General features: G+C 40.4%; 1 protein-coding gene across 24 annotated transcripts in view; it reads right to left on the reverse strand.

Moving 5' to 3' along the window:
* Nucleotides 1–16,162, reverse strand: part of Phf21a (PHD finger protein 21A) — a 176,927-nt gene extending 160,765 nt beyond the window's left edge. For 13 of the 24 annotated variants that reach the window (XM_020172362.2, XM_074044695.1, XM_074044699.1 and 10 more), the window contains exon 1: nt 15,623–15,880. The gene's annotated coding sequence lies outside the window, so the exon portion shown is untranslated. The other 11 variants (XM_074044688.1, XM_074044680.1, XM_074044687.1 and 8 more) reach the window with 8 other exon arrangements.
* Between the last annotated feature and the right edge of the window lie 2,128 nt (nt 16,163–18,290).

Consider the following 18,290-nt stretch of genomic DNA (forward strand, 5'->3'; position numbering starts at 1 on the left):
CTCTTTCCCAATGTGTACCATTTGTCTCAAGCACAGAGAACTAAGGTTAAGCACCATTTTTTCAGTATTTACCATGTGTCCAGTACTTCTGCTAGTATATACATTAACTCATTTATTCCTCCAAAACAAACTCAGAAGACGGGTACTATTATTTACTCACATCTTATAGATGAAGAAACTGAGGCAGAGGCACAGAGGAAAGTGATTTGGCCAACATCACACGCTAAGATTGGGGTTGGCATGTGGCTCAGTGGTAGAGCGCTTGTTTAGCATGTGCGAGGCCCTGGGTTCGATCTCCAACACCAAAAAAGAAAAGCCACACAAGGTAAGACTGGCTCCCATGCAGACTGGCTCTAACACCAACACTCTTTAATCATGGTGCTCTACTGCCATGCCAAAAACTTCCCTTGAATTACACAAAACAGAAACTTTTAACCTTTCACCAAATTACTAAATCGTACACTGGGATTAATTGAGAGAAAACTAATAGTGCTTTCTAAGCATGCATACCAGACTTCTTTACAAGCACACAAGATATATCCCTAGTGACCAAATCACTGTACTGCTCAGGAAGCCGCACACTGTAAGCCTGGCTGAAAGCCCCCAACCCACCTTCCACACTCAGACCCACACTAACCACGCACTTGCAAGAAGCAGGCAGTTTAGAAATCTCCCAGTGCAATTCTGCACAAACTAAATGTCACTCTGGAAATACCCAATGTGCACAGTACCCTTCTATTATCCCTTCTTCCCAAACACCATAAAAACACTTAAGAGGAATGAATGAGTCTAATAATCTACTTAAAAGTCATAACAAATGTCCAATGATAACTACAAATTTAAATGAGAAAAAAATAAATGTAAAATTCTCATCATTTTGTAACTTGCCCAAATTCTACAGTTAAAAAGCACTAGGTCTCTTTGACAGACTGAATTCCTAGGCTAGCTTCTTCTCATAAACGTGCCTTGAAGGGTGCAGGGAAGAGTCAATTTTACCTCAGATTCTAAATAAGCTGATACACATATTTAAAACAAAAACCATTACTGCTACTTTACAAGTTATTGGGCTTCTTACCTTAACACCTACCACTATGACAATGCATTTAATTACAAAAATGGGTTTAATATTTGTATATTAACACGTAATACACACAGAAAACAAATGTAAAGCCCAGGACTGGACTGGAGATGCTGAGAACTTCACACAATGAAAACAGGAACTATGGCAGTTCCCTCCATTGACATCGTAAAGTTGCCACATTTTCTGGGCTCTCTTTTGAATTAATGTGGCATCTGTTCCAAGTACAGCATGCTAACATTTTACTAAAAGATATTTTCATTCTACATTTGTATCTAGTTTGCTTTTTATTTGAACTCCTGTTTTATTTCAGTGGTCATTATTTCTTTATACCAAGTTGTCAATTTCTCACTCCTAATCCATCTCCCCCAAGCATAAAAAAGGGTGAGAGGAGGAACCATCAGTTTAAAACCCTCTAACAGCAATAACTACAATATGCTTTGCATATAGATTAAATAAAGAAAATAAACAGCACAAGGATTTTTGTAGGCTTTTTAGTATCAAGTCCTGATAAGTTAACAGCATCTGTTCCTTTCAGAAAAAGAATCTTGCTCTGAGATGTTGGGGGTGGGGCAAGAAGTAAACAAATACTAAATAGAATAATTCAAGTTACAAAGTTTAGTCTTCATGAAATGATTTCAATAATTTGCACATATCCAACACTATCGAGTGATGAGTGCTTCTTAAGACATCCTCGAAAATGCTGCAGCAACAAGCCAAATACAACCACTTGTACTTAACATGCATGCTGCATACTCCACAATGTTACGTCATATCAGGCACAGAGAAGACGCTTACCAAGCTATCCTGCGTTCTATAAACTGCCTAACAACAACAGAAAAAAGCCACTGCAATTTCTGTGGGAATAGGAGCTAGCAAGATAGGCAGTCTTCTCCCTTTGGTCAACTCTGAAGAAAACAAGTAAGGCTTAGATTTCTGTCTTTTAAGCTCACCTTTCTCAAGGCCTTTACTCTCAATCTTTCAGGCTTTCACAGAAAGAAAATCTGTTTCTTTAAAATTAAAGAGCTGCAAAGGATCACTCCAGTTTAAAAGCCCCACACCTTTCACCAACTGTCCTCCAGCTGTCCCCATAGCTGCCTCTTCTACAGAAAGAATGGTCTACAAAGAGCACTAGTCTCCAAGTGAGTGTGTGCACTCCAAGGAATAGAGCCACAGCAAGAAATTATTACAACTTATATTTTTAAATCTTGTCCTTTTCAAAATTTCAACTTTCCTGCATGTTTGATATAAATAACATAAAATGTCAGTTCAGACTATGATCCTGGTAGCCATCATCTTTTAAAGGTTGGAGACTATGGGCCAAGATGTCCAAGAATAGGATTAAAAAGTTAGTGAAATCAGGCTATGCCATTAGTTTACTCAAATTTTTGCAGCTGCCTCAGTTTCACCATCCATGAAATGAACTGAGCTCTCTGTATATTTATAAGACTAATATGAGAAAGAATAAAATATTGTCTTGAGTATGGTCTGAACCACTCAAAATGAAAAGCACATTTATGAATGCTACCAACAAGAAATACTCTTCACTTGGCTTATTGAAACACTGACTACACAATAGCTGAGTAAACTACTGCAACCTGTCACATCCAATTCTTAGACTTGTAAGGCAAGGCTTCCAGCACTTCACTAAGGTGGGTCTAATATTCTAGGATTAAAAGAGGCTTTTAACTATAATGAAAAAAACTTATTACCTATGTAATAAAATTTTCAACTTAAAAATTACAAAGGTGAATTGTGACTAATAACATTAGCAACAAGTTAAAACTTTCAAAGCCAGAATCAAAACGAATAGCACTCAAATACTTTACCTTTCTTTTTAACTGCCTTAAAAAATACTGTGTAATTCGAATTGCATTTGGTAGTGGTTGAGTGAGTAGGCCAAGGCAACAGGATGAGATCATCCAACACTATTCATATGAAGATATGAGGACCAAGACCAATTTCTACGCAGGGACTCTTCATGCTGATAAAACTGCACAGGCTTGAGTTGCTATTAATTAATAAATAATGAGTATTATCTTGATTTTAAAACTCTACTTTGTAAATATTAAATGAATGCTTAACAACTAAGAAGAGAGACCACCAGTTTTAAAAAAAAAATGTCATCTGCACAAATAAACTTAAAAGGCTTTTTTGCTCTATAGGTAACAGTCTAGGCCATGAGGGTCATAACCTTCAAGTTTAAGTCCTTTTTCTCTATTAAATGGTCATTTATTTACTTTTATAAGTTTATTAGGATATATTCATTATACGGGGGGGATTCACAGTGACAATTTCGATTAGGCTTATATTGTATATTAGTTACCTTGCCCCATCTTCTCTCCCCCTCAGCCCCTCCCCACCTCATGATTCCAAGAGGTTTCTTCTACTTCATAGAGGTATATGAAGTCCATTAACCATATACCTGCACCTTAATCTCCTTCATTCACCCTCATCCCTTTTTTGAGTACCCCCCTCACACACACATACACTGTACCTATTTTACAGTCCTGTCTTTCATTATTAATATTTAAGTTGATGTTCAAAGGGATTTCTCAATGTAGCCCCACTGTGCCTTCAAGTTTGTAAGTCTTACCAATCTCTCTTCTTCCAACCCCACTTCTACTTCCCAAGTGACACCTATTTTCAATAACAAGAAAGTTTTTTAATTAGCCACTTTCTGAAAAAGCTAAACTTCAAGACAATGTTACGGTATAATTATACTTATTTTTAAAATGTATGTATATATGTACAAATGCACAGAAAGAGCTTAATAGTATTCGAGCAGCATAACTGTAATTTTCCAGTTTATATAAATATGTACAAGGCTAGAATGACCTTCATAACTCATATATACAACTTTTATAATATTTCTTAAAAGAAAGGACACTAACTTCCACTCTAAAATGTTGAAGTCACATAAGCACTAGTAGTGAATGTAAGCCAAGCACCAGTAACTCACGCCTGTAATCCTAGCTGCTCAGGAGGCAGAGATCAGGAAGATATTGGTTGGAAGCCAGCCTGGGCAAATAGTCTGCAAGACCCTATCTGGAAAATACCCAACCCCACTCCCGCCCCCACCTCCAAAAGTCTGGTGGAGTGGCTCAAGTGGTAGAGTAGCAAGCTTGAGGCCCTGAGTTCAAATGCCAGTACAGCCACAAAAAAAGAAAGAAAATAGTGAAAGTAAACTATTTGTAACTATTTTTTAAAAATTTATAAAAATAACCTACCATGCTGAAGTGCCCAACTTCCAATATTTAATAGGTATTAGGTCCTAAACTCTATGCTTGGTAATGAACACTGAAGAAAATCATAGAAATGCCTTCATTTCCATTCTATCACAATGCTCACTATTTCTAAAATATCCAACCCAACTCAATCAAAATCAACACAGTCTCAAAGTGATACATTACAGCTATGGCCACTTCAGAAAACTGAAAACTTCCTTAGTAATTCATTTTCTAGATTTCTATGGGAATTACATACTTTATATAACAACATAACACTTGAAAGCAGTGGCTCAAACCAGCCTGGACTTGAATCCAGGTTGCATCAATTTGCTACCCTTGTGATCCCAGGGAAAAGTCTTATTTCCTCACCTGCAAAATGGAGATAAAATAATAATAGCAAGTCCTCAGAATATTGTTGTAGGGATTAAATTTAAATGACAACCTATGTCATTTAAGCACTTAGCACTATATATATATAGGACCCAACCAATGCTAAACTAGTACTAACAGTAGATAACCCTAAAAATACAAAAACCATTCACCATTTGTCATGTACACTGTCATTTTTCTAAAACCGAATATATATAGAAAAATCTCGTATGTCAACACATAAAAATATTTTCAACATAAAAGACCACAATTAAAGTGTTAACACATCGGTGCATTTATAGCATCTATAATACACATATACGTATCAATGTAAATAGTCAAAAACAAGCTATGAACGTGTCTAAACACATGCTAAGACCTTGTCTACAGGGGGCAGGGTGGATCACTAATTTTTTGGCTCATTTTGATTTTAACTCAGATACATAAAACTTCATAATAATAATATTAATATGACATAAACACTTTTAAATGCAGTCATTTTATTAGTGATTAAAAATTCAATTTATATATGTTAGTCTACAAAGTACATTCATGAATACTGTCTCATGTAACCCTTTTAAGAGCATAGTGAAGCAAGCTCTTATCTCCCACTGGGAAAACTAAACAGTTTAGTTGAACTTCCCAAGACTGCACTAAGGTGACGGGAGCAGACATAAAGCCAAGTAACTGATTTACATTGGCTTGGGACATTTCATAAAAAGAAAAATGTGCTCAATAATTTATTATGTCAGAAGACTCTATCGTAAATGTGCCTAACTGCTCAAGTTTATTCTTATTTCCAGCACTAGTATTTCAGGAATTATGTGCCTACATGTAAATAAAATATACAGGAGAATTCATCCAAATCTCATTATTTTCTGCATTGGCCCATTAATACCAAAGACCATTTTTCTCCTTATATTTAGCCCTCTGTATTTAACTTATTTGTAATTGCTGAATTTATGTCATTTTAATATTAAGTCTTAGAAAGACAAAAACATAAAACAATGTATAATGTAGATTCTGTAATTTTGATACTTCTAAAGAATCTATTTCATGTCTAATACACATATTAACAAATTTTAAATCATAATTATGAAGGGAGGAGTTAGTATTATTATAATAAATTGGTTTGCTAGGTAAACAAGTACTTAAAATAAATATTACTAAAGGAATAGTTTTCATAAATCAACACAGCAGCCATCAGCAATAATATTCCAAAAATTCTATACTAGGGAAAAAGCTAGAATAGATACTGGCCAAGCAGGTAAGAGAGACAATTCTCTGATTCTACACACATTCAAACTAAGGCATATACATCACAACTTTTACGCACAACCAAGAACCTAAAATCACATTTTATTTCTGGGGCTGCTCACGGGCCTCCAATACATCAATCCTGTAACATTGGGAACTGTGGTGATAGATAGGTACATATTCCCAAATACAACAGAATTTTTCCAAGGTTATATACACAGTGACACAAGGACCGTTTTTGTAGCATCTTATTTTCATTAATCAACTATTTCGATATTCTAACTGCAAACATTATGAGCAAAGAAATTAGCCAGGTGCCAGTGGCTCATGCCTGAAATCCTAGCTACTCAGGAGTCAGAGAACAAGAGGATCGAGGTTTGAAGACAGCCCAGGCAAATAGTTTGAGAAAATACCCATCACAAAAAGGGCTGGTGGAGTGGCTCAAGGTGAAGGCCCTGAGTTCAAGCCCCAATACCACAAAAAAATAAAATAAAATAAAAATGGGCAAAGAAATTTTCACTGCCTTATGAACTTTATAAAATCAACTAAAGATCTGTGATACAGTGGCAACAAGTACTAGCTAGGCAGAACTCCACCCTGTCAAAATTCTGCTACTGGCTTGTTGTTGTTGACTTTTAGGCATAGATCTTCTAGGGAGAAACTGAGGCATGAGGACATTTCATGTATACAAACATTTTAAGGAACTGCCACATCATTACCATTAGCAAAAAATCTCAAGGTCTTGTCAGAACAGTCTAGACTTCTGATCAAAATATAATGTACAAAAGGAGACAAAGAAATGTGAGGCATGCCATTATAAATAAAATTGCTACTGCTGCTGCTGATTCTAAACACTTACTGATTCTTTATGTGCCGAGCACTATGCTAAGCACTATCATAGATTTCAATATTTCAATCCCTGCAACAGGTCTGGCAGAGTGGCTCAAGTGGTAGAGCACCAGCCTAGCAAGCATGAGGCTCTAAGTTCAAACCCCAGTACTGCCAAAAAAAAAGAAAGAAAAATCCCTGCAATAGCTCTTAAAGTTAAAAGCCCTCAAGAGAAAGTTTTTTATTTTATAAATAAAAATATAAACTATGAAAGAAAAACCTTTCTTCTTTCAGGCTGCATCTTTGAGTATTAAATTTATATTGAACCAAACATAGTGGCACATATCTATAATCCCAGGACTCGTGAACTCAAGGCCAGGCTAGGCTACATAGTGAAACCCTGTCTCAAGCAAAAAAAATGAAAAAAGACTGAAGCAGGAGATCTGAAAGTTCAAGGCCAGCCTGGGCTACATAGCAAGATCCTGTCTATAAAATAACTAATAAATTTTAAAATTAAAAAATTTATATTCAGGCCAGGCACTGGTGGCTCACACCTGTTAGGGCTTTTTTTTTTTTGGGGGGGAGGGGGTTGTTTTTTTTTTTTTGAGACAGAACTGGGTATGGCCTCATGTTTCATAGGCAGGTACTCTACCACTTAAGCCATTCTCCACCAGTAATCCTAGCTACTTGGGAGGCTGAGATAGGGAGGATCAAGATTTGAAGCCAGTTGGGCAAATAGTTCAGGAGGCCACCATCACCAAAATAACCAGAGCAAAATGAACTGGAGGCGTGGCTCAAGTGGAGAGCACCTGCTTTGCGAGTGTGAAGCCCTTAGTTGAAAACCCAGTCCCATCAAAAAAAAAAAAAATTGTATTCAGAGCCAGTGGCTTATGCCTATAATCCTAGCTATTCAGGAGGCAGAGATCAAGAGGATGGCTATTGGAAGCCAACCCTGGGGAAACAGTTCAAAAAACCCTTCACAAAAAAGGGTTGGTGAAGAGGCTCAAGGTGAAGGCCCTGAGTTCAAGCCCCAATACCACAAAAAAAAAAAAAAATTACATTCAAACATTTCTTTTCATAAATTTATCCTCCAGTTAAGAGGGTACTGATATTCAATAAGGTGTCAACTATTATAGAACAATCACAGAACTGTGAACTTAAACACTGATACAAAAAGCTCTCCCATCCAACTTTAACTACTGAATAACTGTCCCCACTAGGAAAAAAGGGGGGATATAGAAGAGAATATTTATCAGGCTCAATAATAAGACACTTCTAATATCCATGCTAAGTAAGCAATGATGCTATAGTCACAAAGTGACCTATTTCACATACAAAAATCACTCACAATTTCTAAGTCGTTTTGAATTATGTTCTCTTACATGTAAATCTTATAGAAGCTAATAAACACAACAATCTAAGTTAAATTAACATACTGTATCATTTCTGAAGCCTCACTTTAAGTTTCAGCAACATAATAATCATATTATTAATCAAACTTTACTTAAAATAAAGTTCTTAGAGGCTTGGGAAGCTGTGTATAAAATGGAGTAGACTAAAAGGAAGGGTTCCCCGTGTTGTTTAAATCAACTACAGGCCCCAGCATGCAATGCTGTAATCTGAAGTTCAGCAAAAAACTGCAATGCATCCTGGGACTTGTAGTAAGTAAACTACTTCATTCTATCACAGCAAGTTTCAAGAAAGTCTGAACTATGTAACACAATTTGACTAGATCTTATTATCAGGGTCTAGTACAATTTGGATCTAATTTGTTCTCTACTCTGCAGCTTCTCTAGCACATATTGGAAAAAATGTCAGTTAATATTAACGTTTTCACAGAAAGGAATATGGGATAAGCATAAAATGCTTTAAAAAGTAAGATTTGACACAGTGGAAATATAAATTTTAAATGTTTCTTAAAAGTTTTGTTAGATCAGTTTCAACACTATCCTTTCTCTCCCCCAAATGTTTTGTCTTACCAGGTTTCCTTTTAAGAGTTATTCAAGATATATTTTACAAATAATTTTTCTTGAAGAAAACTCTTATAAGCAAACACTTCTAATACTTAGTACTGCCAACTAGGAACTATATTTTTACAGTAATACATACACATACCTTCACAAAAAAAAAATACTGAAAATCCCCTTGTCAATCTTTACTCACTATTTATGTCCACCACTCACCCCTAATTCCATACACATATATTTTTGGGAATAAGACTTAGGAAAAAATATTCCAACTACGGGTCTAATTCTCTCATTCAGTGACCTCTTCTGAAAACACAAAAATTTTTTTAAGCTACTAGTAACATGTCCAAGCTGATGAATTTGAACTGTAATTTATGTATATACAGTTCCTACATACACCACTATTTTCTGCAAGACTCTGGAGGGAGGCTGGGAAAGAAATAAGTGCAATCTGCATCAGGAGGCCTAACACAGGTGGTGGGTTATTTTCAGGCAACGGTACCTTCACAAACATGTTGTGGAATACAGTCCAAGAAATTCCTAACAAGGAAAGATAAGCTGGCACACAAATTTAACACAATCCAGCTAAAAATCACCTGCAACACATGCTACGGCATTTCACCATGAAACTGACAGGCTACTAAAGGATCTGAAGCTTCATCAATACAACATACTGTCCATAAGGCCAGAGATAGCAGTTGCCATGGTAACTATCACCCACTTTTTATCAAGAAATTATTGTTATTACCCTCAAGTTTTTGGTACTTACTTAAAATTAAAAAAAAAAACAGATTAGGGGTTCTGACTGTGAAATGAGTGAACAAATCAACTACTGCTTGGTTGGTAAGTGTGTGGTTTTAGACATGCACATGGGTAACGATACTTGGATCTGCAGCAGAAAAAAATCAATTCCTTTCTGCTGCTCCTTCTCCTCAAGTACTGACAGTTTGTATTCTCAATGCAGCCAAAACAATAAAACAAAACCCACCTTTTTGGCTTCTGTGTTTAAGTTATGTTTTTCCCCTAGGCCCACAAACTGAGTCAAAATAAAGCCCAGATTATCAAACTAATAGGCCCCATCCCTTTCCTATCTCCGTATTACTGGTTCACTTTCTTATCTACTTTAAAAGGAGAAAAACATTTCCTCCCATAGCTAATTCCAAAATACAGAAGAGTTTCCTTCAACTGAGACTGTCCACTCTTTTTTATTAAATAAAAGAAAAAAGGTGGGGGCTTGCAAAGCATTGGAAGGAGAGAAGTGGGTGAGTATTCAAAATTCCACACAGAGTCCAATGTAAAAAGTTGCTTTAGAAAAGCTCCAAGGATGACTGAACTTCACAGACTCTACAAGAGTTCAGCACCATCCAGTGTCAGATTGAACTGATAGACAAGTAACAGGAAAGTTATTCTTCAAAGTCTATTCCAACATTTTCACAAAAGTAACTATTCAAAATTTTAATACACAAATATGAACTATATAAAAACCTACAAAAAAGAGATATGGCCATATATACACAGAAATATACAAAGAAGAAAACTCTTTAAAAAATAATTATCTGGCATACGTCTATAATCCCAGCATTAGGAACAGAGAGGCAGAAGGATCACTAGTTTGAGGTAAACTAGCGAGACCCTGTCTGAAAAAATTATTTTACTTATCTACAATAAATTTAATGTACATAGTACTCTGCTTGAAAAAAAAAACTCAGAGCAGCAAAAATATATACATGGCAAAATCAGCAAGATCAAAACTGCTATGCTCCTAAAAGACTATTTAGGACTACACAAAAGCCCATGTACAAAAGTTCTTGAGAAGTCCAAATAAATCATGAGCACTTCCCAACACAAAATAATATGAAAATTCTAATGTTTCAAGAGATCAGTTCTGAATATTTGCATAAAGAATTCTGTCAAAGGCTGGATACTTAAAATTTCAATCCCTTCCACTCTTTTGAATAGTAATTAAGTACAAAAGCCTTCAGCAATAAACTGCTGAATTTAAAAGCACATTAATATAACTTTAACTTCAGAATTTCTTCACAAGAAAGCTGTAGTATTCAGTCTGAGGTACAAAAAGTTATTACTGCCCTCAGAGGTTACATTTTTATCTAAATACGTAAATGTTTCTCTAACTCTTCACAAACAGTACTTCCCACCTTTACTTTCTAATTGGGGCTATTTCATAAAGAGCAGTCATTCTAAAGTTCAGATACTACACCTTCTGATATGCTCATAAACATGAGGATTCCCAACTGTATTTTATTTTTTTTTAATTTTCTATTTCAAGTTTGTGAGCAGACTCTATGAAGAAAACCACAACTCAAGGCTTTAAACTTTTGGGTTATTTTTACACAGAAATATTTCAGTGCACTCTTCTAGATGTGAGTAGTCATTTCCTCATGCATCCTTCTAAAATAGAAAAACAAAAATGATGTACACATGAACCTAATACTAAGGCATACAGATGTCCATAGTTTCACAGTGAAACTAGCTAAAACGCTTAAGTCACTAAGAATTTTTCAGAAAGTGAGCAGAGTTGATCAAAACAATCAGAACTTCAGCCATGCCATCTGTTAACTCCATGTGTTAGTAAGAGTCCACAGAAGAGTCCAGGAACTTAAACAGTCACTAAAATCAGGTACTGTCATATCACTGGAGAAGGAAGGAAAATTTTAATAGGGGATATACATTTCATAAGATTTTCAAAAGGAAAGTGATCTTTTTACAAATTATGGCAAACTTGCCTTGGCAGCATTTTTAAAACAAAAGCTTCAAAACTGTAACAAAGAGATTTTTGGTAACCACAGAACTATTTAAAAATAAAAAATTCCTAAAGTGTCCATGGTGCACTTTTAATGTATTAATTTCCCAAGTGATACAGAGAAAGTTAGCTTTTTAAGACAGAAACTCTGCTTATGTTTTAATTGGCTGTCTATCTCAACTGCATAAGCTTCTAGCAACTTACAAAGAATTTTCACATGTATTACTAAAGTACAGTATTATGTCCACAAAACAGACAAAATTGAAAGCAGGTTCACATATTTCTAAGTTTTTAAAACTGTTGATCTAAAACTTTACAAGCAACCACAGAAGTATATTTCTACTGATAATCAATTCACCTAACACTAACCATTTCAAAGGATCATGTTCTGTAAATGCTACCAGTGTTAGTCACTTTTATCTTTATACAGTTATTGTTAAGAGATACTAATGGACATACCAGCAATGATATATACCCACTACATACAACCATACAGTTCCAAAATGTCAGTCTTTGGAGACCAACTTAAATACACTGACCATGTGTATTTATAAAGCTGAGTGCCTAAGAAGGCATCTGTATTAGAATAATTGTCCATGTATTTAAAAGGGAAAACTAAAACTTATCCCACATAAGATCCCTTTTTCCAAAAATCTTAACTACTCTGTATCCTATCTGCATTAATATTATACAGATGATCATAAAACTTAAAAGTCCCACATCATACCATTTTTGTTTCTTGCTATTGCACGTTATTGTTTTAATATATATGTTTGACATGTCACTCATCAATACCAGACTAACTCCCCCTCAAAGGAAAATAATTCTGGCAACACTATCCCTAACCCCAGCATCCTTAAAACGATCCACAATAACTAATCTAATTCACATACTATCATAAACAGGTTAAAAGTAGTCAAAGATTTGTTTCAAACAGCAAATATAATTTAGTAGCACTTTAGAATGGACTTACTGAAAGTCTTCCTGGAGCTTTAAGGTGTTAATCCTGTTCCTTAGCTGAAGCTAAGTACAGCTTCGGTAAGTAGCAAGACCCTCAAAATTAAAAAAAAAAAAAAATTCTTTATCTTGCTGTAGCACCTCCTGCTGGATAGCATTTAGAGGTCTTCATGTAAGCAGAAGAAGAGTTTCTGAGGCAGCTCCATCCAGATAATTGAAGAGGAGAAAGGATGGACCCTTGAAAGCTAGAAGAAATAGTACCCCATCCATCACTTGTACCCCTTCAAAATAAAATACGACATAGTAGGTGTCTTTAATTTAGTCTATTACTATTCCAATTCCATAAGACTTCCCTGCATCCAACATACAACATCCTGAAAACAAAGCTTGCAAAACTGTCTAAAAACTAAGTTAAAACACCTTCAAAAGACTTCATAATGGGCAGCCTGGCAATGCCCATCAAATTGCAAATATATGTTACCAAAAGCAAAAGTATGATGTAAAGAAAAGCACCTGGAGTATTTTAACATGCTAGCCAGATGTTTGTGTTTTGAGAATTTTCTGCACTATTATTAGGTTCCTCACTTAAGAATAGTTGTACATCTACAGAAATCTTAAGTACAGATATTTTTTAAATAAACATGCATGAAAGCTGCACACACAAGTTTCCTCTTTGCCATCAAAAGATATGTCCTGATATTTTAAAATGCATTCTTCAGACATATTAAATGGCTAGTGTTAAGCCCACAACACAGATTCCATACACAAAGTGAAGGCAGGAAAGAGTAAGAAGGAACTTACCGAAATTAAAAAGAATAATAGTATTTCCAGTAAAAATGTAGCAACAGTTTCCTACAAGGCTGTAAACGAAGTAGATTGTGAAAGTTTGGAGAAAAAAAAAAAAAAACTTGGCGGGGAGGGGAAGAGAAGGGGGCTAGTCTTCAAAACCAAAAAAAGAAAAAAAACAAAACAAGGCTGATTTATTTATTTCCCTCTGCCCAAAAGTGAGTGAACATCAAATGTAAACAAATAACATAAACATTGGGCAGTAGGCTTACCCGTCTTAGCCTCAATTTCAGTCCCCTTACCAGGCCCTCAATAAAGATGCAGATGTCCTCTCTAAAGGCAAAATCCCAGTTCCTTGCCCCAAACCACCCCAATAAAATGAGCCTGTGAAAAAGGCTTCCTTCCTAGAGTGCACAAGTGCTTTAAAAAAAAAAAAAAAAAGCTCTCATCAGTCCAAATTAATCTGATTGTAATATTCAGCCATCAATTATTTATATATAAATGTGCTTCCTTCTCTAACTTCCCCAGTTCAAATATCTACATTCCTTACACCTACCATTAAGAAAAATGCACACAGCTCGCACCCCAGTTACGGGGCAAATCTTTGAAATCTGAAACACAGCCACAAAGTTCACTGTCAAGGCCAGTGCTTGAGGCCCAGACCTTAAGTCACATTTGAAATTCTACAAATCCATCCTCCTAGAGACATCATTCAAAAACAACACAATGTGGACGTGCAAAGTGAGATCCTCTACTTCAAGACCTAAACAAAGAATATTTCAACATATGACCGGAATATGATGACACCGAATTCACCAATGAAAACAAAACCTGCCTACCATTAGCAGTTTCTTACCCTCATCTCAACAACTCAACTACTAAGAAATTACTCCCGGCAACACCTACACCCCACAACCGGCGAGTGGCCTCCTCCTGGGGTGCAAAGCCACAGACACAAAGTTGAAAAAGGAGAGAGAGACATTCTCCGCCCGGTGCCCTATCTCGAAATCAACCCCTCCCCTGCCAGGGCCACCTTGCTGCTACCCACCATCACGAACGTGGTCAGAGGAAATAAAAAAAAAAAAAAAAGAAAGAAAGAAAGAAAAAGAAATCCTAACAGCAGCGCTCAGCAGAATAAAGAGAGCAGAGAAGAGGATGACGAGAAGTGTTGGGAACTGCGTGCACGGCGGGGCTGGACCAAACGGAAAGAGTCCCACTCCGCGCGCCCCTCCCCCCGGCGGGGGCGCGGGCGGGGGAGGGGCGGCCGCGGCCCCTCTCGGAGCGGCCTGTCCGCCCCGGCCCGCGCGCGGGGTCCCGGGGCGCCCCGCGGCCAGCGCCAGGCGACTGGCGGGGGTGACTGCGGGAGGACCGGCCCCGGGGTGAGGGGTGCAGGCTGACTCTCCGGAATAACAAGTTGCAGAAGAAGAAGAATAAGCGGAATTTCCCCAACGCTGCTCCGGCCACCCAAGACAAATGCACCAACACACACACACACACACACACACACACACACACACACACACACACACACACACTCACACTACACACTCGGGCCCGGCAGCGTCAGCAGCCGCAGATTATTTTTTTTTAACCAGATCTCTCAGTCACCAAACAAGATGGTTTTCCCAAAAAAATTTTTAATTAAATAAATACCCATAATAAAAACTTCCCCCCAACAGCATCCCAGGGTGGGGGCTGGGGGTGAAAAAAGCCGCGGCCACCATCTCTGGACCGAGGGGGAGTCGGAGGGGTGTGGGAGGGGGGCGGCCGAGGCTCCAAGCCCCCCGCCCCCCACCCGCCCCCCCCCCCGGCCCGGCCCCCCGCCGGGACAATGTGACGCCCCCTCCCCGCCACCCCCGGCGCGCCGCCTCTGTCACCCGCTCCGGCCCTGCACTCAGCGCCCAGGCTCCCGAGGCTGCTCATAAACTTACTTCCAATCTATCCTGGGGAGGGGTGGAGGGCAGAGGGGAAGAAGGGGGGAGACGAGGTTTTCCCATTGTCTTTTTTTTTCAGGGGGGGAAGGAATAGGAAGGGCACGCAGGGGGGCGCCCCGAAGGGGAAGTTATTGCTCAAATCTCAAGTTGACTGAGGGGTCCTGGCGAGAACACCCCCTTTCCCTCCTCCCTCCCACACACCCCTCCCCTCCCCCTACCTCCCCCCACTACAAACTCCAAGCAAGCAGCCCCAGTTCCTCCCAGAGACAAACACCAGAGACAAGACGGGGAAAGAGAGAGAGAGAGAGAGAAGGAGAGAGAGAGAGAGAAACAGAGAGAGGGAGAGAGAGGGGGAAGGGGGAGGGAGGGGAAATAGAGCTACTCCAGAAAAAAAAGAGAGAGAGAGAGAGGAGAGAGTGAGGAGAAGAGAGAATGGAAAAGCTGGGATACTGCACCCTCCTGCTGCTGGCTGGCTGTCCCCCCTGGCAGCTGGAGGCAGGAACTCTGAGCAGGAGAAGCAGGAGGAGGAGGAGGAGAGAACTCTTCTTCATGGGGAGGGAGGGAAGAAGCTGGAGCTGCTGCTGCTGCTTCTGCTGCTGCTCTGGGCCTCTCGCACTTTTTAGATATTAGTGTGTTAAGATGGTAGGTTGTTCCCTTCTCCCTCCTCCTCCTCCTCCTTTCCTCTCTCTCTTCCTCTCTCTCTCTCCCTCTCTCACTCACTCTCTCTCTCTCTGGGCTGTTTCTTTCCTCCTCTTCCCCAGGCAAGGGGGGGGTGGGGAGGAGGGGGTGGGGGGGAGGAACTGGAGCCTCCTCCTTCTCCAGGAGAGACACACACAGGCCCTGGGCCGGAATGGAGGGGGAGGAATCAGAGCAGCAGGAGAGAAACTGTGGGAGACAAACAAGCCCAACTCTTCATCCTCCTCCTCCTCCTCTCAGCAGCAGCAGCGAGCACCACCAGCCCATTCACCACCCGGCCCCGGGCCGCAGCACCTCCGCCGCCTCAGCCCGGGGATCCCTCCGCCCAGGCCCAGACACACTCGCCCGCGCGGGAGCCCGCCGCGCGGCCCCGCCGGCCCGCCGCCGCCGCCGCCGTGCGCGTTCCCGCCGCACCCGAGAGCCGGGCGAGAAGGGACTGGGGCTGGGAAAGCGGGGACGAGGGAGGGGGGCGAGGAGGCGCCGAGGGAGAAGGGGCACGGCGGGGCGGGAGGGGCCGGGAGGAGTTGTACGGCGGCCGGTCCGGGTCCCTGCTCCTCCGCCCGTCACTCCCGGGATGCGCGCCCCCCCCCGAGGGGCGCGGGGCGGCGGCGGGGGGGTACAGCGGGGGCCCGCGGCGGCGCTCGGGCGGGCGGACTACTTGACGTGTCGGTGCGGCGAATTTATTTCACTTTGCCTAAGGAACGGGGTGTGCTGCGGCCCCCATTGCCTAGGGAAAAAACCCGGATGTAAAGTGAGTGAAACTAAACTAGAGTGAAGTAGGGCAGCAGCAGCCAAACTCCAGTGCAGCGGCGGCGGCGGCGGCGGCAGTGATGGGGCCGAGCGGTGGCGGCGGCGGCGGCGGCCAAACTCCGGGGCCGCCGCAATCCCGAGCCCGTGCAGCGCTGCAGCTCGGCTCCCATGCAGCCGTAGCCGAGGCAAGGCCGCCCCCCCCCCCCGCCCAAGTCCGCGGCCCGAACCCAAGTCCACCCCCCCCCACTCCCGCCGGCGGAGCTGCACTGGGGCTCCGGAGCGGCCCCAACTCCCTCCAGTGCAACAGCAGTTTGTAGGGGGAAAAGCAAGCGGCGAGGGCAGGAGCGGGGAGAAGCTGGGAGGAAGCACTGCAATGGGGGAGCGTGGTCCAGGCAACAGGAGAAAGATGCAAGCTCAAGTCGAATGCAACATGCAATCCCCGGCCGCCGCTCGCCCGCTCCCTCCCCTCGCCACCCCGCCCCCTTTCCAAATAACTACCCTTGAACCACTTTATTAGCGGTACTTAGTCCACACTCGCGCCGGGGAGGGCGGGGGACGGGGGCCTTCGCTCACCTTTATTTATTGCTGCTTTCTCCCCCCTCACCATGTTTTTTATTCCTAAGTTCTTTTGTTCTAAGGGGGATGATGGCATTTACTTTTCTGCTTTGTGTAGCAGGGCAATCACTGGGAATCGGCCACGTATAATCCGGCGGTTTGTCATATTTTATTAGTGAAAGTATTTTATGCCTATTCTACCTCCAAGGACTGTAACATGGAGAACTGCAGGGAGGGAAAGGGAAAAAAAAAAAAAAACATCAGAAGAATTCTTGTTTTGAGAGATTTCTTGGCGGGGCGGGGGAGGGCCTCTTTTTTTTGGAGGGGGTTTATTTAGATTTTTAAATCGATAGTTTTCAACTTAAAGCTTAAGGTTTTTTGTACGGATGTTATTACTGGATTCTAAAATAACCTCCAACCACAATAAAGAAAAAAACTCAAAAATCCTAGATATAAAAAAAAAAAAATCCCATCTGGACAGTGATATCTGTTTTGTGCAGCACGCTGGACTTAACATAGTGTTGGCCTTCGAATGTTAAATAACAATAAGCCCCAACCTCAACTGAATACAAATGGGGGTGGGGGTGGTTTTGTTTTTAAGGCTCAGCACTTTTGTAGCATCTGCCACTACGCATTTTCCAGGCATTGATTAGCCATGCAACTCCCATAGGCTTGAAGTCCAGTTTTTTGCAGATAAAGAGCAACAGTGGTGAGATGATTTGCCCAAAGTCAAAGTGAGTCATTGGCAGAACCAGGAACAGCCTTGGACTTGATTTGTTACTAGTCACATCTTTCCCGTTAAATAATATTTTCTCAAAGACATAGTATTGAAAAATAAATACACATTTCTTTACCCTGTTATGTGTTCTCACCAGAGGTGCTTTGAGATCACTGCATATGAAGATATTTTCTTACTTCTGTAACCTGCAAAATTAAGTTTAGCTTCTCAAGAGAAAACAATTTGGAGAAAATTCTGATTTCTTAAAGTTAAAAAAAAAAGTATGGATTTTATTTTACATGTGTGGGCCATTTCGTAGTTTGAGCTCTCTGTTAAAATTCACAGCAGAGAAAGTGTATAAGAGTTTGAGAGTGAAAATGAAAATTCCTATAAATGATTCAGGA

Source organism: Castor canadensis, chromosome 1, assembly GCF_047511655.1.
Source record: "Castor canadensis chromosome 1, mCasCan1.hap1v2, whole genome shotgun sequence".
Taxonomy (NCBI): Eukaryota; Metazoa; Chordata; class Mammalia; order Rodentia; family Castoridae; genus Castor; species Castor canadensis.